The 11,656-nt window shown below is 44.0% G+C and overlaps 7 non-coding genes across 7 annotated transcripts; all 7 read left to right on the plus strand.

The window, feature by feature from the left end:
- The first annotated feature begins 2,333 nt into the window (after positions 1 to 2,333).
- On the plus strand, positions 2,334 to 2,406 carry trnav-aac (transfer RNA valine (anticodon AAC)). Its single transcript has one exon. It is a non-coding gene; the product is annotated as a tRNA-Val (tRNA).
- A 105-nt stretch (positions 2,407 to 2,511) lies between these two features.
- On the plus strand, positions 2,512 to 2,584 carry trnav-cac (transfer RNA valine (anticodon CAC)). Its single transcript has one exon. It is a non-coding gene; the product is annotated as a tRNA-Val (tRNA).
- A 978-nt stretch (positions 2,585 to 3,562) lies between these two features.
- On the plus strand, positions 3,563 to 3,635 carry trnav-aac (transfer RNA valine (anticodon AAC)). Its single transcript has one exon. It is a non-coding gene; the product is annotated as a tRNA-Val (tRNA).
- A 104-nt stretch (positions 3,636 to 3,739) lies between these two features.
- Positions 3,740 to 3,813, plus strand: trnav-cac (transfer RNA valine (anticodon CAC)). The gene has a single exon. It is a non-coding gene; the product is annotated as a tRNA-Val (tRNA).
- Positions 3,814 to 4,792: 979 nt separating this feature from the next.
- Positions 4,793 to 4,865, plus strand: trnav-aac (transfer RNA valine (anticodon AAC)). Its single transcript has one exon. It is a non-coding gene; the product is annotated as a tRNA-Val (tRNA).
- A 105-nt stretch (positions 4,866 to 4,970) lies between these two features.
- On the plus strand, positions 4,971 to 5,043 carry trnav-uac (transfer RNA valine (anticodon UAC)). The gene has a single exon. It is a non-coding gene; the product is annotated as a tRNA-Val (tRNA).
- A 1,156-nt stretch (positions 5,044 to 6,199) lies between these two features.
- Positions 6,200 to 6,272, plus strand: trnaa-cgc (transfer RNA alanine (anticodon CGC)). The gene has a single exon. It is a non-coding gene; the product is annotated as a tRNA-Ala (tRNA).
- Positions 6,273 to 11,656: the final 5,384 nt, after the last annotated feature.

The raw sequence follows: 11,656 nt of genomic DNA on the forward strand, positions 1-11,656 counted from the left end.
CCTTGTCCTCCAGCTGAAGGGTCTCTGACCCCAGCTGGCTGCCCCAGGGGACAGCTACTGTCCCTAGGTGGCAGTTTGGGCTCTTGAGGGCCCCTTGTCCTCCAGCTGAAGGGTCTGTGACCCCAGCAGGCTGCCCCAGGGGACAGCTACTGTCCCTGGGAGGCAGTTTAGGCTCTTGAGGGCCCCTTGTCCTCCTGCGGAAGGGTCTGTGACCCCAGCAGGCTGCCCCTCTGGCCAGCTACTGTCCCTAGGTGGCATAAGGGGCTCTTGAGGGCCCCTTGTCCTCCAGGTGAAGGGTCTGTGACCCCAGCAGGCTGCCCCAGGGGCCTGCCACTCTCCCTGGGGTGGCAGTTTGGGCTCTTGAGGGCCCCTTGTCCTCCAGCTGAAGGGTTTGTGACCCCAGTAGGCTGCCCCAGGGGCCTGCCACTCTCCCTGGGTGGCAGTTTGGGCTCTTGAGGGCCCCTTGTTCTCCAGCTGAAGGGTCTGTGACCCCAGCAGTCTGCCCCAGGGGCCAGCTACTCTCCCTGGGTGGCAGTTTGGGCTCTTGAGGGCCCCTTGTCCTCCAGCTGAAGGGTCTGTGACCCCAGCAGGCTGCCCCAGGGGCCTGCCACTCTCCCTGGGATGGCAGTTTGGGCTCTTGAGGGCCCCTTGTTCTCCAGCTGAAGGGTCTGTGACCCCAGCAGGCTGCCCCAGGGGCCAGCTACTGTCCCTTGGTGGCAGTTTGGGCTCTTGAGGTCCCCTTGTCCTCCAGCTGAAGGGTCTGTGACCCCAGCAGGCTGCCCCAGGGGCCAGCTACTGTCCCTGGGAGGCAGTTTGGGCTCTTGAGGGCCCCTTGTTCATCCAGCTGAATGGTCTGTGACCCCAGCAGGCTGCCCCAGGGGACAGCTACTGTCCCTAGGTGGCTATTTGGGCTCTTGAGGGCCCCTTGTCCTCCAGCTGAAGGGTCTGTGACCCCAGTGGGCTGCCCCAGGGGCCTGCCACTCTCCCTGGGAGGCAGGTTGGGCTCTTGAGGGCCCCTTGTCCTCCAGCTGAAAGGTCTGTGATCCCAGCAGGCTGCCCCAGGGGCCAGCTACTGTCCCTGGGAGGCAGTTTGGGCTCTTGAGGGCCCCTTGTCCTCCAGCTGAAGGGTCTGTGACCCCAGCAGGCTCCCCCAGGGGCCTGCCACTCTCCCTAGGTGGCAGTTTGGGCTCTTGAGGGCCCCTTGTCCTCCAGCTGAAGGGTCTGTGACCCTAGTAGGCTGCCCTAGGGGCCAGCTACTGTCCCTGGGAGGCAGTTTGGGCTCTTGAGGGCCCGTTGTCCTCCAGCTGAAGGGTCTGTGACCCCAGCAGGCTGCCCCAGGGGCCAGCTACTGTCCCTAGGTGGCAGTAGGGGCTCTTGAGGGCCCCTTGTCCTCCAGCTGAAGGGTCTGTGACCCCAGCAGGCTGCCCCAGGGGCCTGCCACTCTCCCTGGGGTGGCAGTTTGGGCTCTTGAGGGCCCCTTGTCCTCCAGCTGAAGGGTCTGTGACCCCAGCAGGCTGCCCCAGGGGCCAGCTACTGTCCCTGGGAGGCAGTTTGGGCTCTTGAGGGCCCCTTGTCCTCCAGCTGAAGGGTCTGTGACCCCAGTAGAATGCCCTAGGGGCCTGCCACTCTCCCTGGGTGGCAGTTTGGGCTCTTGAGGGCCCCTTGTCCTCCAGCTGAAGGGTCTGTGACACCAGCAAGCTGCCCCAGGGGACAGCTACTGTCACTAGGTGGCAGTTTGGGCTCTTGGGGGCCCCTTGTCCTCCAGCTGAAGGGTCTGTGACCCCAGCAGGCTGCCCCAGGGGCAGAAACGTTCAATGAAAACATACTTTGTGCAAAACGGTATGAGGTAAAATTTGAATTTAACTTAGTGTTTACTTACACTCGTGGTCTCACAAACTTGCATAGAATCTGATTTCTTTTAGCCTTGTGTTGTGCATGAGCAGGTGGCCAGTGCGTTTGCTGGACGATTCCACCAGCCTGGAACATTGAGTGAAAACATTTTGGAAAGTGACTTATGGCCTATCTGCGATGGCACCACAAGTTGGTGCTCACACCCTGACCAGAGGCTCCAGTGATTACCACCATCGCTTTACAAGCTGTTGAAAACTAGGTGGAAACATGCAGATTTGCATTTATGGACATTCTGAATTGGCTTTCTGCTGTCTGGATGGTTCACGCAACAACGTCCTTGCTCCGAGCTAGGCAAATGGTGTGTATGCTAAAACCTGCAGGGAGCTTGTCACACTGAGTAGGCTTTGTCCGCTTGATTGACAAAATCGTGCACATTGTGTTATCCTTGCAGGCCAAACTTCCCTGCTAAAAACACTTGTGGGGTTTCTGTAGTGTAGTGGTCATCACGTTCGCCAAACACGCGAAAGGGCCTCGGTTCGAAACCGAGCAGAAACAGCGCTGTCCTTTTGGCAAGAAAATAATAGCAATAAGAGTCACCTCATGACTGATTGTCAACAGGCACCCAAGCAAAAAGGGTATCTGCTTCTAGTGTTTCAGTTGGTTTCCGTAGTGTAGTGGTTATCACGTTCGCCTCACACGCTAAAGGTCCCCAGTTCGAAACTGGGTGGAAACATCACCTGGCTTTTATGACAGTTGTCAAATCAGGCTTCTGTTGAGCACTGACGTTCAATGAAAACATACTTTGTGCAAAACGGTATGAGGTAAAATTTGAATTTAACTTAGTGTTTACTTGCACTCGTGGTCTCACAAAGTTGCATAGAATCTGATTTCTTTTAGCTTTGTGTTGTGCATGAGCAGGTGGCCAGTGCGTTTGCTGGCCCTTCGCGATGCAGACAGAACAAGACAGTTCTCTAAAAAAGACAATAAAAACTTGAAGCAGCACTGTCATATAGATATCCGTAGTGTAGTGGTTATCACATTCGCTTTACACGCGAAAGGGCCCCTGTTCGCGTGAAACATACATTTAGCAGACACTTTTGTCCAAAGTGACTTACAATAGAGGAGGTATTCAGCGATTCAACAAGACGAGGCAATGCATTGGAGAAGTGCTATTTATTCCAAGTAACTTGTTTGAGCTCAGAGAATTTAGTGCTGGACTAGGAGTTTTATTTTCTTTAGAGAGAGGGATATTCACCAGGGTTCAGGTTTACTCGGAAGAGATGTGTTTTAGCTGTCGTTTGAAGGATACCAGTGTATCTGTAATCTGAGCGGGAACAGGAAGACCATTCCACCAGACTGGAACATTGAGTGAAACATTTTGGAAAGTGACTTATGGCCTATCTGCGATGGCACCACAAGTTGGTGCTCACACCCTGACCAGAAGCTCCAGTGATTACCACCATCGCTTTACAAGCTGTTGAAAACTAGGTGGAAACATGCAGATTTGCATTTATGGACATTCTGAATTGGCTTTCTGCTGTCTGGATGGTTCACGCAACAACGTCCTTTCTCCGAGCTAGGCAAATGGTGTGTATGCTAAAACCTGCAGGGAGCTTGTCACACTGAGTAGGCTTTGTCCGCTTGATTGACAAAATCGTGCACATTGTGTTATCCTTGCAGGCCAAACTTCCCTGCTAAAAACACTTGTGGGGTTTCTGTAGTGTAGTGGTCATCACGTTCGCCTAACACGCGAAAGGGCCTCGGTTCGAAACCGAGCAGAAACAGCGCTGCCCTTTTGGCAAGAAAATATTAGCAATAAGAGTCACCTCATGACTGATTGTCAACAGGCACCCAAGCAAAAAGGGTATCTGCTTCGTGTGTTTCAGTCGTTTTCCGTAGTGTAGTGGTTATCACGTTCGCCTCACACGCGAAAGGTCCCCAGTTCGAAACTGGGCGGAAACATCACCTGGCTTTTATGACAGTTGTCAAATCAGGCTTCTGTTGAGCACTGACGGTCAATGAAAACATACTTTGTGCAAAACGGTATGAGGTAAATTTTGAATTTAACTTAGTGTTTACTTGCACTCGTGGTCTCACAAACTTGCATAGAATCTGATTTCTTTTAGCTTTGTGTTGTGCATGAGCAGGTGGCCAGTGCGTTTGCTGGCCCTTCGCGATGCAGACAGAACAAGACAGTTCTCTAAAAAAGACAATAAAAACTTGAAGCAGCACTGTCATATTGATATCCGTAGTGTATTAGTTATCACATTCGCTTTACACGCGAAAGGGCCCCTGTTCGCGTGAAACATACATTTAGCAGACACTTTTGTCCAAAGTGACTTACAATAGAGGAGGTATTCAGCGATTCAACAAGACGAGGCAATGCATTGGAGAAGTGCTATTTATTCCAAGTAACTTGTTTGTGCTCAGAGATTTTAGTGCTGGACTAGGAGTTTTATTTTCTTTAGAGAGAGGGATATTCACCAGGGTTCAGGTTTACTCGGAAGAGATGTGTTTTAGCTGTCATTTGAAGGATACCAGTGTATCCGTAATCTGAGCGGGAACAGGAAGACGATTCCACCAGCCTGGAACATTGAGTGAAAACATTTTGGAAAGTGACTTATGGCCTATCTGCGATGGCACCACAAGTTGGTGCTCACACCCTGACCAGAGGCTCCAGTGATTACCACCATCGCTTTACAAGCTGTTGAAAACTAGGTGGAAACATGCAGATTTGCATTTATGGACATTCTGAATTGGCTTTCTGCTGTCTGGATGGTTCACGCAACAACGTCCTTGCTCCGAGCTAGGCAAATGGTGTGTATGCTAAAACCTGCAGGGAGCTTGTCACACTGAGTAGGCTTTGTCCGCTTGATTGACAAAATCGTGCACATTGTGTTATCCTTGCAGGCCAAACTTCCCTGCTAAAAACACTTGTGGGGTTTCTGTAGTGTAGTGGTCATCACGTTCGCCTAACACGCGAAAGGGCCTCGGTTCGAAACCGAGCAGAAACAGCGCTGTCCTTTTGGCAAGAAAATAATAGCAATAAGAGTCACCTCATGACTGATTGTCAACAGGCACCCAAGCAAAAAGGGTATCTGCTTCGAGTGTTTCAGTTGGTTTCCGTAGTGTAGTGGTTATCACGTTCGCCTTACACGCGAGAGGTCCCCAGTTCGAAACTTGGCGGAAACATCACCTGGCTTTTATGACAGTTGTCAAATCAGTCTTCTGTTGAGCACTGACGTTCAATGAAAACATACTTTCTGCAAAACGGTATGAGGTAAAATTTGAATTTAACTTAGTGTTTACTTGCACTCGTGGTCTCACAAACTTGCATAGAATCTGATTTCTTTTAGCTTTGTGTTGTGCATGAGCAGGTGGCCAGTGCGTTTGCTGGCCCTTCGCGATGCAGACAGAACAAGACAGTTCTCTAAAAAAGACAATAAAAACTTGAAGCAGCACTGTCATATTGATATCCGTAGTGTAGTGGTTATCACATTCGCTTTACACGCGAAAGGGCCCCTGTTCGCGTGAAACATACATTTAGCAGACACTTTTGTCCAAAGCGACTTACAATAGAGGAGGTATTCAGCGATTCAACAAGACGAGGCAATGCATTGGAGAAGGGCTATTTATTCCAAGTAACTCGTTTGTGCTCAGAGAATTTAGTGCTGGACTAGGAGTTTTATTTTCTTTAGAGAGAGGGATATTCACCAGGGTTCAGGTTTACTCGGAAGAGATGGGTTTTAGCTGTCGTTTGAAGGATACCAGTGTATTCGTAATCTGAGTGGGAACAGGAAGACGATTCCACCAGCCTGAAACATTGAGTGAAAACATTTTGGAAAGTGACTTATAGCCTATCTGCGATGGCACCACAAGTTGGTGCTCACACCCTGACCAGAAGCTCCAGTGATTACCACCATCGCTTTACAAACTGTTGGAAACTAGCTGGAAACATGCAGATTTGCATTTATGCACATTCTGAATTGGCTTTCTGCTGTCTTGATGGTTCACGATATACATCCTTGATCCGAGCTAGGCAAATGGCGTGTATTCTAAAACCTGCAGGAAGCTTGTCACACTGAGTAGGCTTTGTCCGCTTGATTGACAAAATCGTGCATATTGTGTTATCCTTGCAGGCCAAACTTCCCTACTGAAAGCGCTTGTGGGGTTTCTGTAGTTTAGTGGTCATCACGTTCACCTAACACGCGAAAGGTCCTTGGTTCGAAATCGAGCAGAAACTGTGCTGTCCTTTTGGCAAGAAAATAATAGCAAAAGGAGTCACCTATTGAATGATCGTCAACAGGCACCCAAGAATTTAGGTTATCTGCTTCTTAAATTTCAGTAGGTTTCTGTAGTGTAGTGGTTATCATGTTCGCCTCGCTCGCGAAAGGTCCCCAGTTCGAAACTGGGTGGAAACAACATCAGGCTTTTATGACAGTTGTCTAATCAGGCTTCTGTTGAGCACTGACGTTCACTGAAAACACCCTTTCTGCAAAGCGGTGTGAGGCAAAATTTTAACTCAACTCCGGCGTACTCTGAAGAGATGGGATTTAGCTGTCGTTCTAAGGATACCAGTGTATCCGTAATCCAAGTGGGAACAGGATAACAATTCCACCAGCCTGGAACATTGAGTGAAAACATTTTGGAAAGTGACTTATAGCCTCTCTGCGATCACACCACAAGTTGGTTCTGTGGTGTAGTAGTTATCAGGTTCGCCTCACACAGTCCCCAGTTCGAAACTGAGTGGAAACAACTTCTGTCTTTTATGACAGTTGTCAAATCAGGCTTCTGTTAAGCTCTGGCGTTCACTGAAAACATCCTTTCTGCAAAGTGGTGCGAGACAAAATTTGAAATTAACTCAGTGTTTACTTGCACTCGTGGTGTTACAAACTTGCATAGAATCTGATTTCAGTTAGCTTTGTGTTGTGCATGAGCAGGTCCCCTGTTCACGTGAAACATACATATAGCGGACACTTTTGTCCAAAGCGACTTACAATAGAGGAGGTATTCAGCGATTCAACAAGACAAGGCAATGCATTGGTTCACTCAACAACGTCCTTGGTTCGAGCTAGGCAAATGACGTGTAGGTGTAGCAGGGTATGTTGTTACACCAGATTATAAATCATTATTTCTTTATATTATGCTATATTTAAATGATTATTTGTCTGGGTCTTTTATTTTGAAAGATTTTCATGCGCTTTCGCAGGGTTAGGCGTCACAGTGTGCACGTCGGCTGACGTGACGTAGCAAGAGGGATATAAGTATTGGTGCGCTCAGAGCTCGTTCTCTTTCCCGATGTCTGTTGAGAGGAGAGGTACAGTTTCTATGAGCTCTGCCCATTTGACTTTAAAATGCTGTTTAGCTGTGTATATTATGTTTAGATGACCTGCTTTTGAGAAAACAGGCCATGTAATGTTATATTTGACCATTTGTTCAAGTTGTTAATAAGGTTTATTTCAGTGCTGTTAATGGGTGAAAGTTAGAAAGTTTGAAATGGCGGCTCGCGCACGTGCGTCGCGAGTGAGAGATGTATTAGCGCCGTCGCGGCTAAAGTTTTGATTAAATATCTTATAATTAAATAGATCTACTTTGATAAATAGATAGATATGCAATAATAAATAATATATAGATGTATATAAAAGGGTTGAATATGTATAAGTATGTATATAAGTTTGAATATATATATTTTGTAAGCACATTAAAGATGTATTGAGACTTATTAATAGAATAGACATTACAGCAGTGTGTTTAGTAGTTGAATATCTGTATTTCAAAGATACCTTGTGGTTAACAGGCAAAAGAGCGACTCAACTGATATTGAGAGAGTGACTGCCTGGTTGTGTGTGTTGTACAGGTATGTAAATTGATATTTAGGTAACACTATTGCTGTAATTGTGAATATTAATATATTTTATATAAGAATTATTATATATATTCATATTGTTATTATTATTACTGTTATTTTATATTAGTATTATACATTCTGTGTATGTATATGTGAAAGTGTATATGGAGAGCTCGTTCTCTTTCCCGATGTCTGTTGAGAGGAGAGGCAAAAGAGAGACTCAACTGATATTGAGAGAGTGACTGCCTGGTTGTGTGTGTTGTACAGGCAAAAATAAATCACCTCAGCACGACCAGATTTGTGTGGAGATTTCTTTCATTAAAAATAACACAACGCAGAGAAACGACCGCTACATAGGCTAAAGCCTGCAGGGAGCTTGTCACACTGAGTAGGCTTTGTCTGCTTGATTGACAAAATCGTGCACATTGTGTTATCCTTGCAGGCCAAACTTCCCTGCTGAAAGCACTCGTGGGGTTTCTGTAGTGTAGTGATCATCACGTTCGCTTAACTCGATGCTTTGTTCGAAACCGAGCAGAAACTGCGCTCTCCTTTTGGCAAGAAAATAATAGCAGCATGAGTCTGCACTTGAATGATCGTCAACAGGCACCCAAGCAAAAAGGGTATCTGCTTCTGAGTTTCAGTAGGTTTCCGTAGTGTAGTGGTTATCACGTTTGCCTCACACGAGAAAGGTCCTCTGTTCGAAACTGGGTGGAAACAATGTCTGGTTCTGATTTATTTAACTTCGTATTGTGCGTGCTTACGGCCATACCACCCTGAGGGCGCTATAGAGCACACAGAAAGTGAGTTTGCAGCAGTAGTGAGAGAAAGACTCTCCCCATTTTGTTTGTCTACCTTTTTTGGTTTTTGACCTTGAGTGTTTTTGTTTGTTTTTTCTGTTTTGGTTTTTGTTGAAAACCACTTAACAGCAGCATTTTGCTGACTGGAGGGTGGGTTTTTTTGTTTGTTTTATTTTTAAACATGGACAGACTACCTGGCAATGACAAGGAAATGGAGGAACTTACACAAAATGAAAAGAAAAATGGACTGGATATTAGACAAAGAGATAAAGAAAATGGACATGACAACAGACGAAGAGATAACGAAAATGGACTTGACAACAGACGAAGAGAGAAAGAAAAAGGAGTGGATAACCAACGAAGAGGTGAAAAAGGGACTGATAAATAAGAGATACAAAGAAGAGTATACACAAAGGAAGCAACAGTAAGTGTAGGAGTAGAAAATGTGAAAGATGCAAGAGGATTTGATATCATCAAAGCAGTCACAGAGCTAATCGGAGAAGGAAGGATTCTGGCGGTGAAACCCAAACAAACAAGAGAGTATGAAGTAACAATGGAGACTGAAGATGACACCGAAATTTTAATAGACAATGGTTTAACAATTAAAGGGGTGAAATGTGAAGTACGAAGGTTACAAAACAGAGACCATGTTGTTTTGTTCATGCATCTGCCTGTTTACCTAGCTGATGAAGAAATTTTAAATAAGCTAGAGGGATGGGGAGTTTTCCCTATATCTAAAATTAAAAGAAGAATATATCCAGGCACAAACATAGAAGATGGAACAAGGTTTGTGAAAACCAGATTTCCGAAAAAGGTGGTCTCCCTACCATACAGCACCAAAATCGAGACGGCGGAAGGGCCACAGTACTTTAGAGTCATGCACACCAATCAAGTAAAAACCGACTATGCATGAGCTCAGACCATGTGATGAAGGAATGCCCAGAATTCAGGTGCTTCAAATGTGACGAAATGGGACATTTCGCAAGGACATGTACAGCTGTGTAGTGCCCGGATTGTAATTTGGCCTTAAATAAGTGTGAATGTTGGATTGAGAACGAGGAAGAACAGCGGGTGAACAGGCAGATGCATGAAAGAAACAACAGTCAAACAGAAAAGGAAACAATAACGAAACAGCAAGATGATATAACCGAAAACAAGGACAAAACTGACAGAAAGCACCAAGAGGAGCAATCTCAACTGAATAAAGACTTATGAACACAGAGGGACTTATTTGAAAATCTACAGGACACATCGCAAATGGAGCAAAACCAAAGCCAATCAACGAACAAATGGACACATTGCTGGATGGAACTGAATGGACACAAATGGACATAACGGATAGTTTACGAAAGGATTTGGACAAAATTGAACAGACTGAAAAAAATAAGTAAGGAACAAGACATATCAAAGGACGACGAAGAAGAGGAAGAAAAGCATACGAAAAGGAGGTCAGTCAAACCTAAACCCAATTTAAAGGTGGCAAGAAGAAGACTTTTAAATGCAAACTCAATAGAAACCAGTAATAAATTAGATTTGCTAGAGGATCTGAAGGAGACGGACTGAAAAAATGAAATTGTTTCTTTTTATATGTTTTATGCTTTTAAGATTTGCTACTTTTAATGCCACTTTTAATTTGAAAAAAGTGAAAGAAATGTGCAAATATGAGGATGGGATATTACTGCAAGAAACAAATTGGAAAGAATGTCATATGTTGGAAGTGAAAAAGAGATGGAATGGAGAAGTTTTATATAATAATGGGGATGAGAGGCTAGGAAGAGGAGTAGCGTTTTTAATAAAAAAAATAGTGGTGTAACATGTAAAACAAAATACAAGAATAACGAAGGTAAATGCATAGCTGTAGAGATGAACTATGAAGGAAAAGTAGTGATATTAATAAACATTCATTCGACAACAGAAGAAAATAAGAAGAACGATTTTTTTAATGCTTTAAGAAAAGTTTTAAGTAATTATGACAAAATTGTTATGATGGGTGATTTTAATACTGTTTTCAGTAAATTGAATATGGCAGAAGGGATGTGTTTTAAAAATGACAAAGGCCGAAGAGAGTTGAAACTATTAATTGAGGAAATAGATATGATCCATATATGGAGGGAAAGAAATGAAAAAATTAGGAGTATTCAAGAAAACAGTTGGTGGGGTATTTTTATGTAGAACACGAATTGATTTTATATTATGTAGCAGAAATATGGAAAGATATATAGATAAAATTAAATATGAAGAAACAAGTGTGAGTGACCACAAACCATTAATTATGCAGATAGATTGGAGCAATGTGAAAAGAGGACCGGGAGTTTGGATTTTGAAAACTAAAGTTTTGGAAAAAGAGGATTATGTTTTAAGTATTAAGACACTGATTAAAAAAGAAAAGACAAATGAAATGTATATGGAAGACAAAAGAATGTGGTGGGAAAATATAAAATTTTTAGTAAAGAGATTTACAATGAAGTTTTGTAAACTAATACAAAAATATAAGAAAAGTAAACAGAAAGAAATAAGAGAAGAGTTGAAAAAACAAACAAATGAAAATGGGAAAGTGTGGAAAATGGGAAACTGTGTACGTGCTCTGAAACATCTGCCTTAAAAGGTGAACTGTCAAGAGAAGATACAAAGATACCAGGAAGAGGAATATCTGGTTGCTGAATGGTCAAACTGTCAAGACAACACCATATAAGTCAATAGGGTTGAGGGTTAGATAGTGTGCGAGAGACAGTATAAAAGCATGAAGGAAAGCATAATAGGGGGAGCTGAACTGATCTTACACCTCTCCTGCGCAGAATTTGTATTTTTAATTTCTTGCATTTAAAATAAAATCTTCTTATTTTCAACTCAGATCTCCGTCAATTTTTGAACATGCAAAGGACCATTTGAGTCCTACAATTGGTGACCCGACGACGTGATTGACTGGAGACTGTCAAATAGTTGGACGTTTGCTTCTGATGCCGAAACCTGAGGGCCCTCTCTATACAAAGGTAAGCAGAAACCTTTTACTTAAATTCTGCTATTGAATATTCTAAATGGATGGTTTTTGGCATCAGTAAATACAGTGTTAATGTGTTTGATAATATTTTGACATGCAAGAAATTATAAAATACGTAAATTAAACTACTAACTTGAAAATTGTCAATGAATATACATGAAT

This window comes from Danio aesculapii, chromosome 23 (genome assembly GCF_903798145.1).
Source record: "Danio aesculapii chromosome 23, fDanAes4.1, whole genome shotgun sequence".
NCBI lineage: Eukaryota > Metazoa > Chordata > Actinopteri > Cypriniformes > Danionidae > Danio > Danio aesculapii.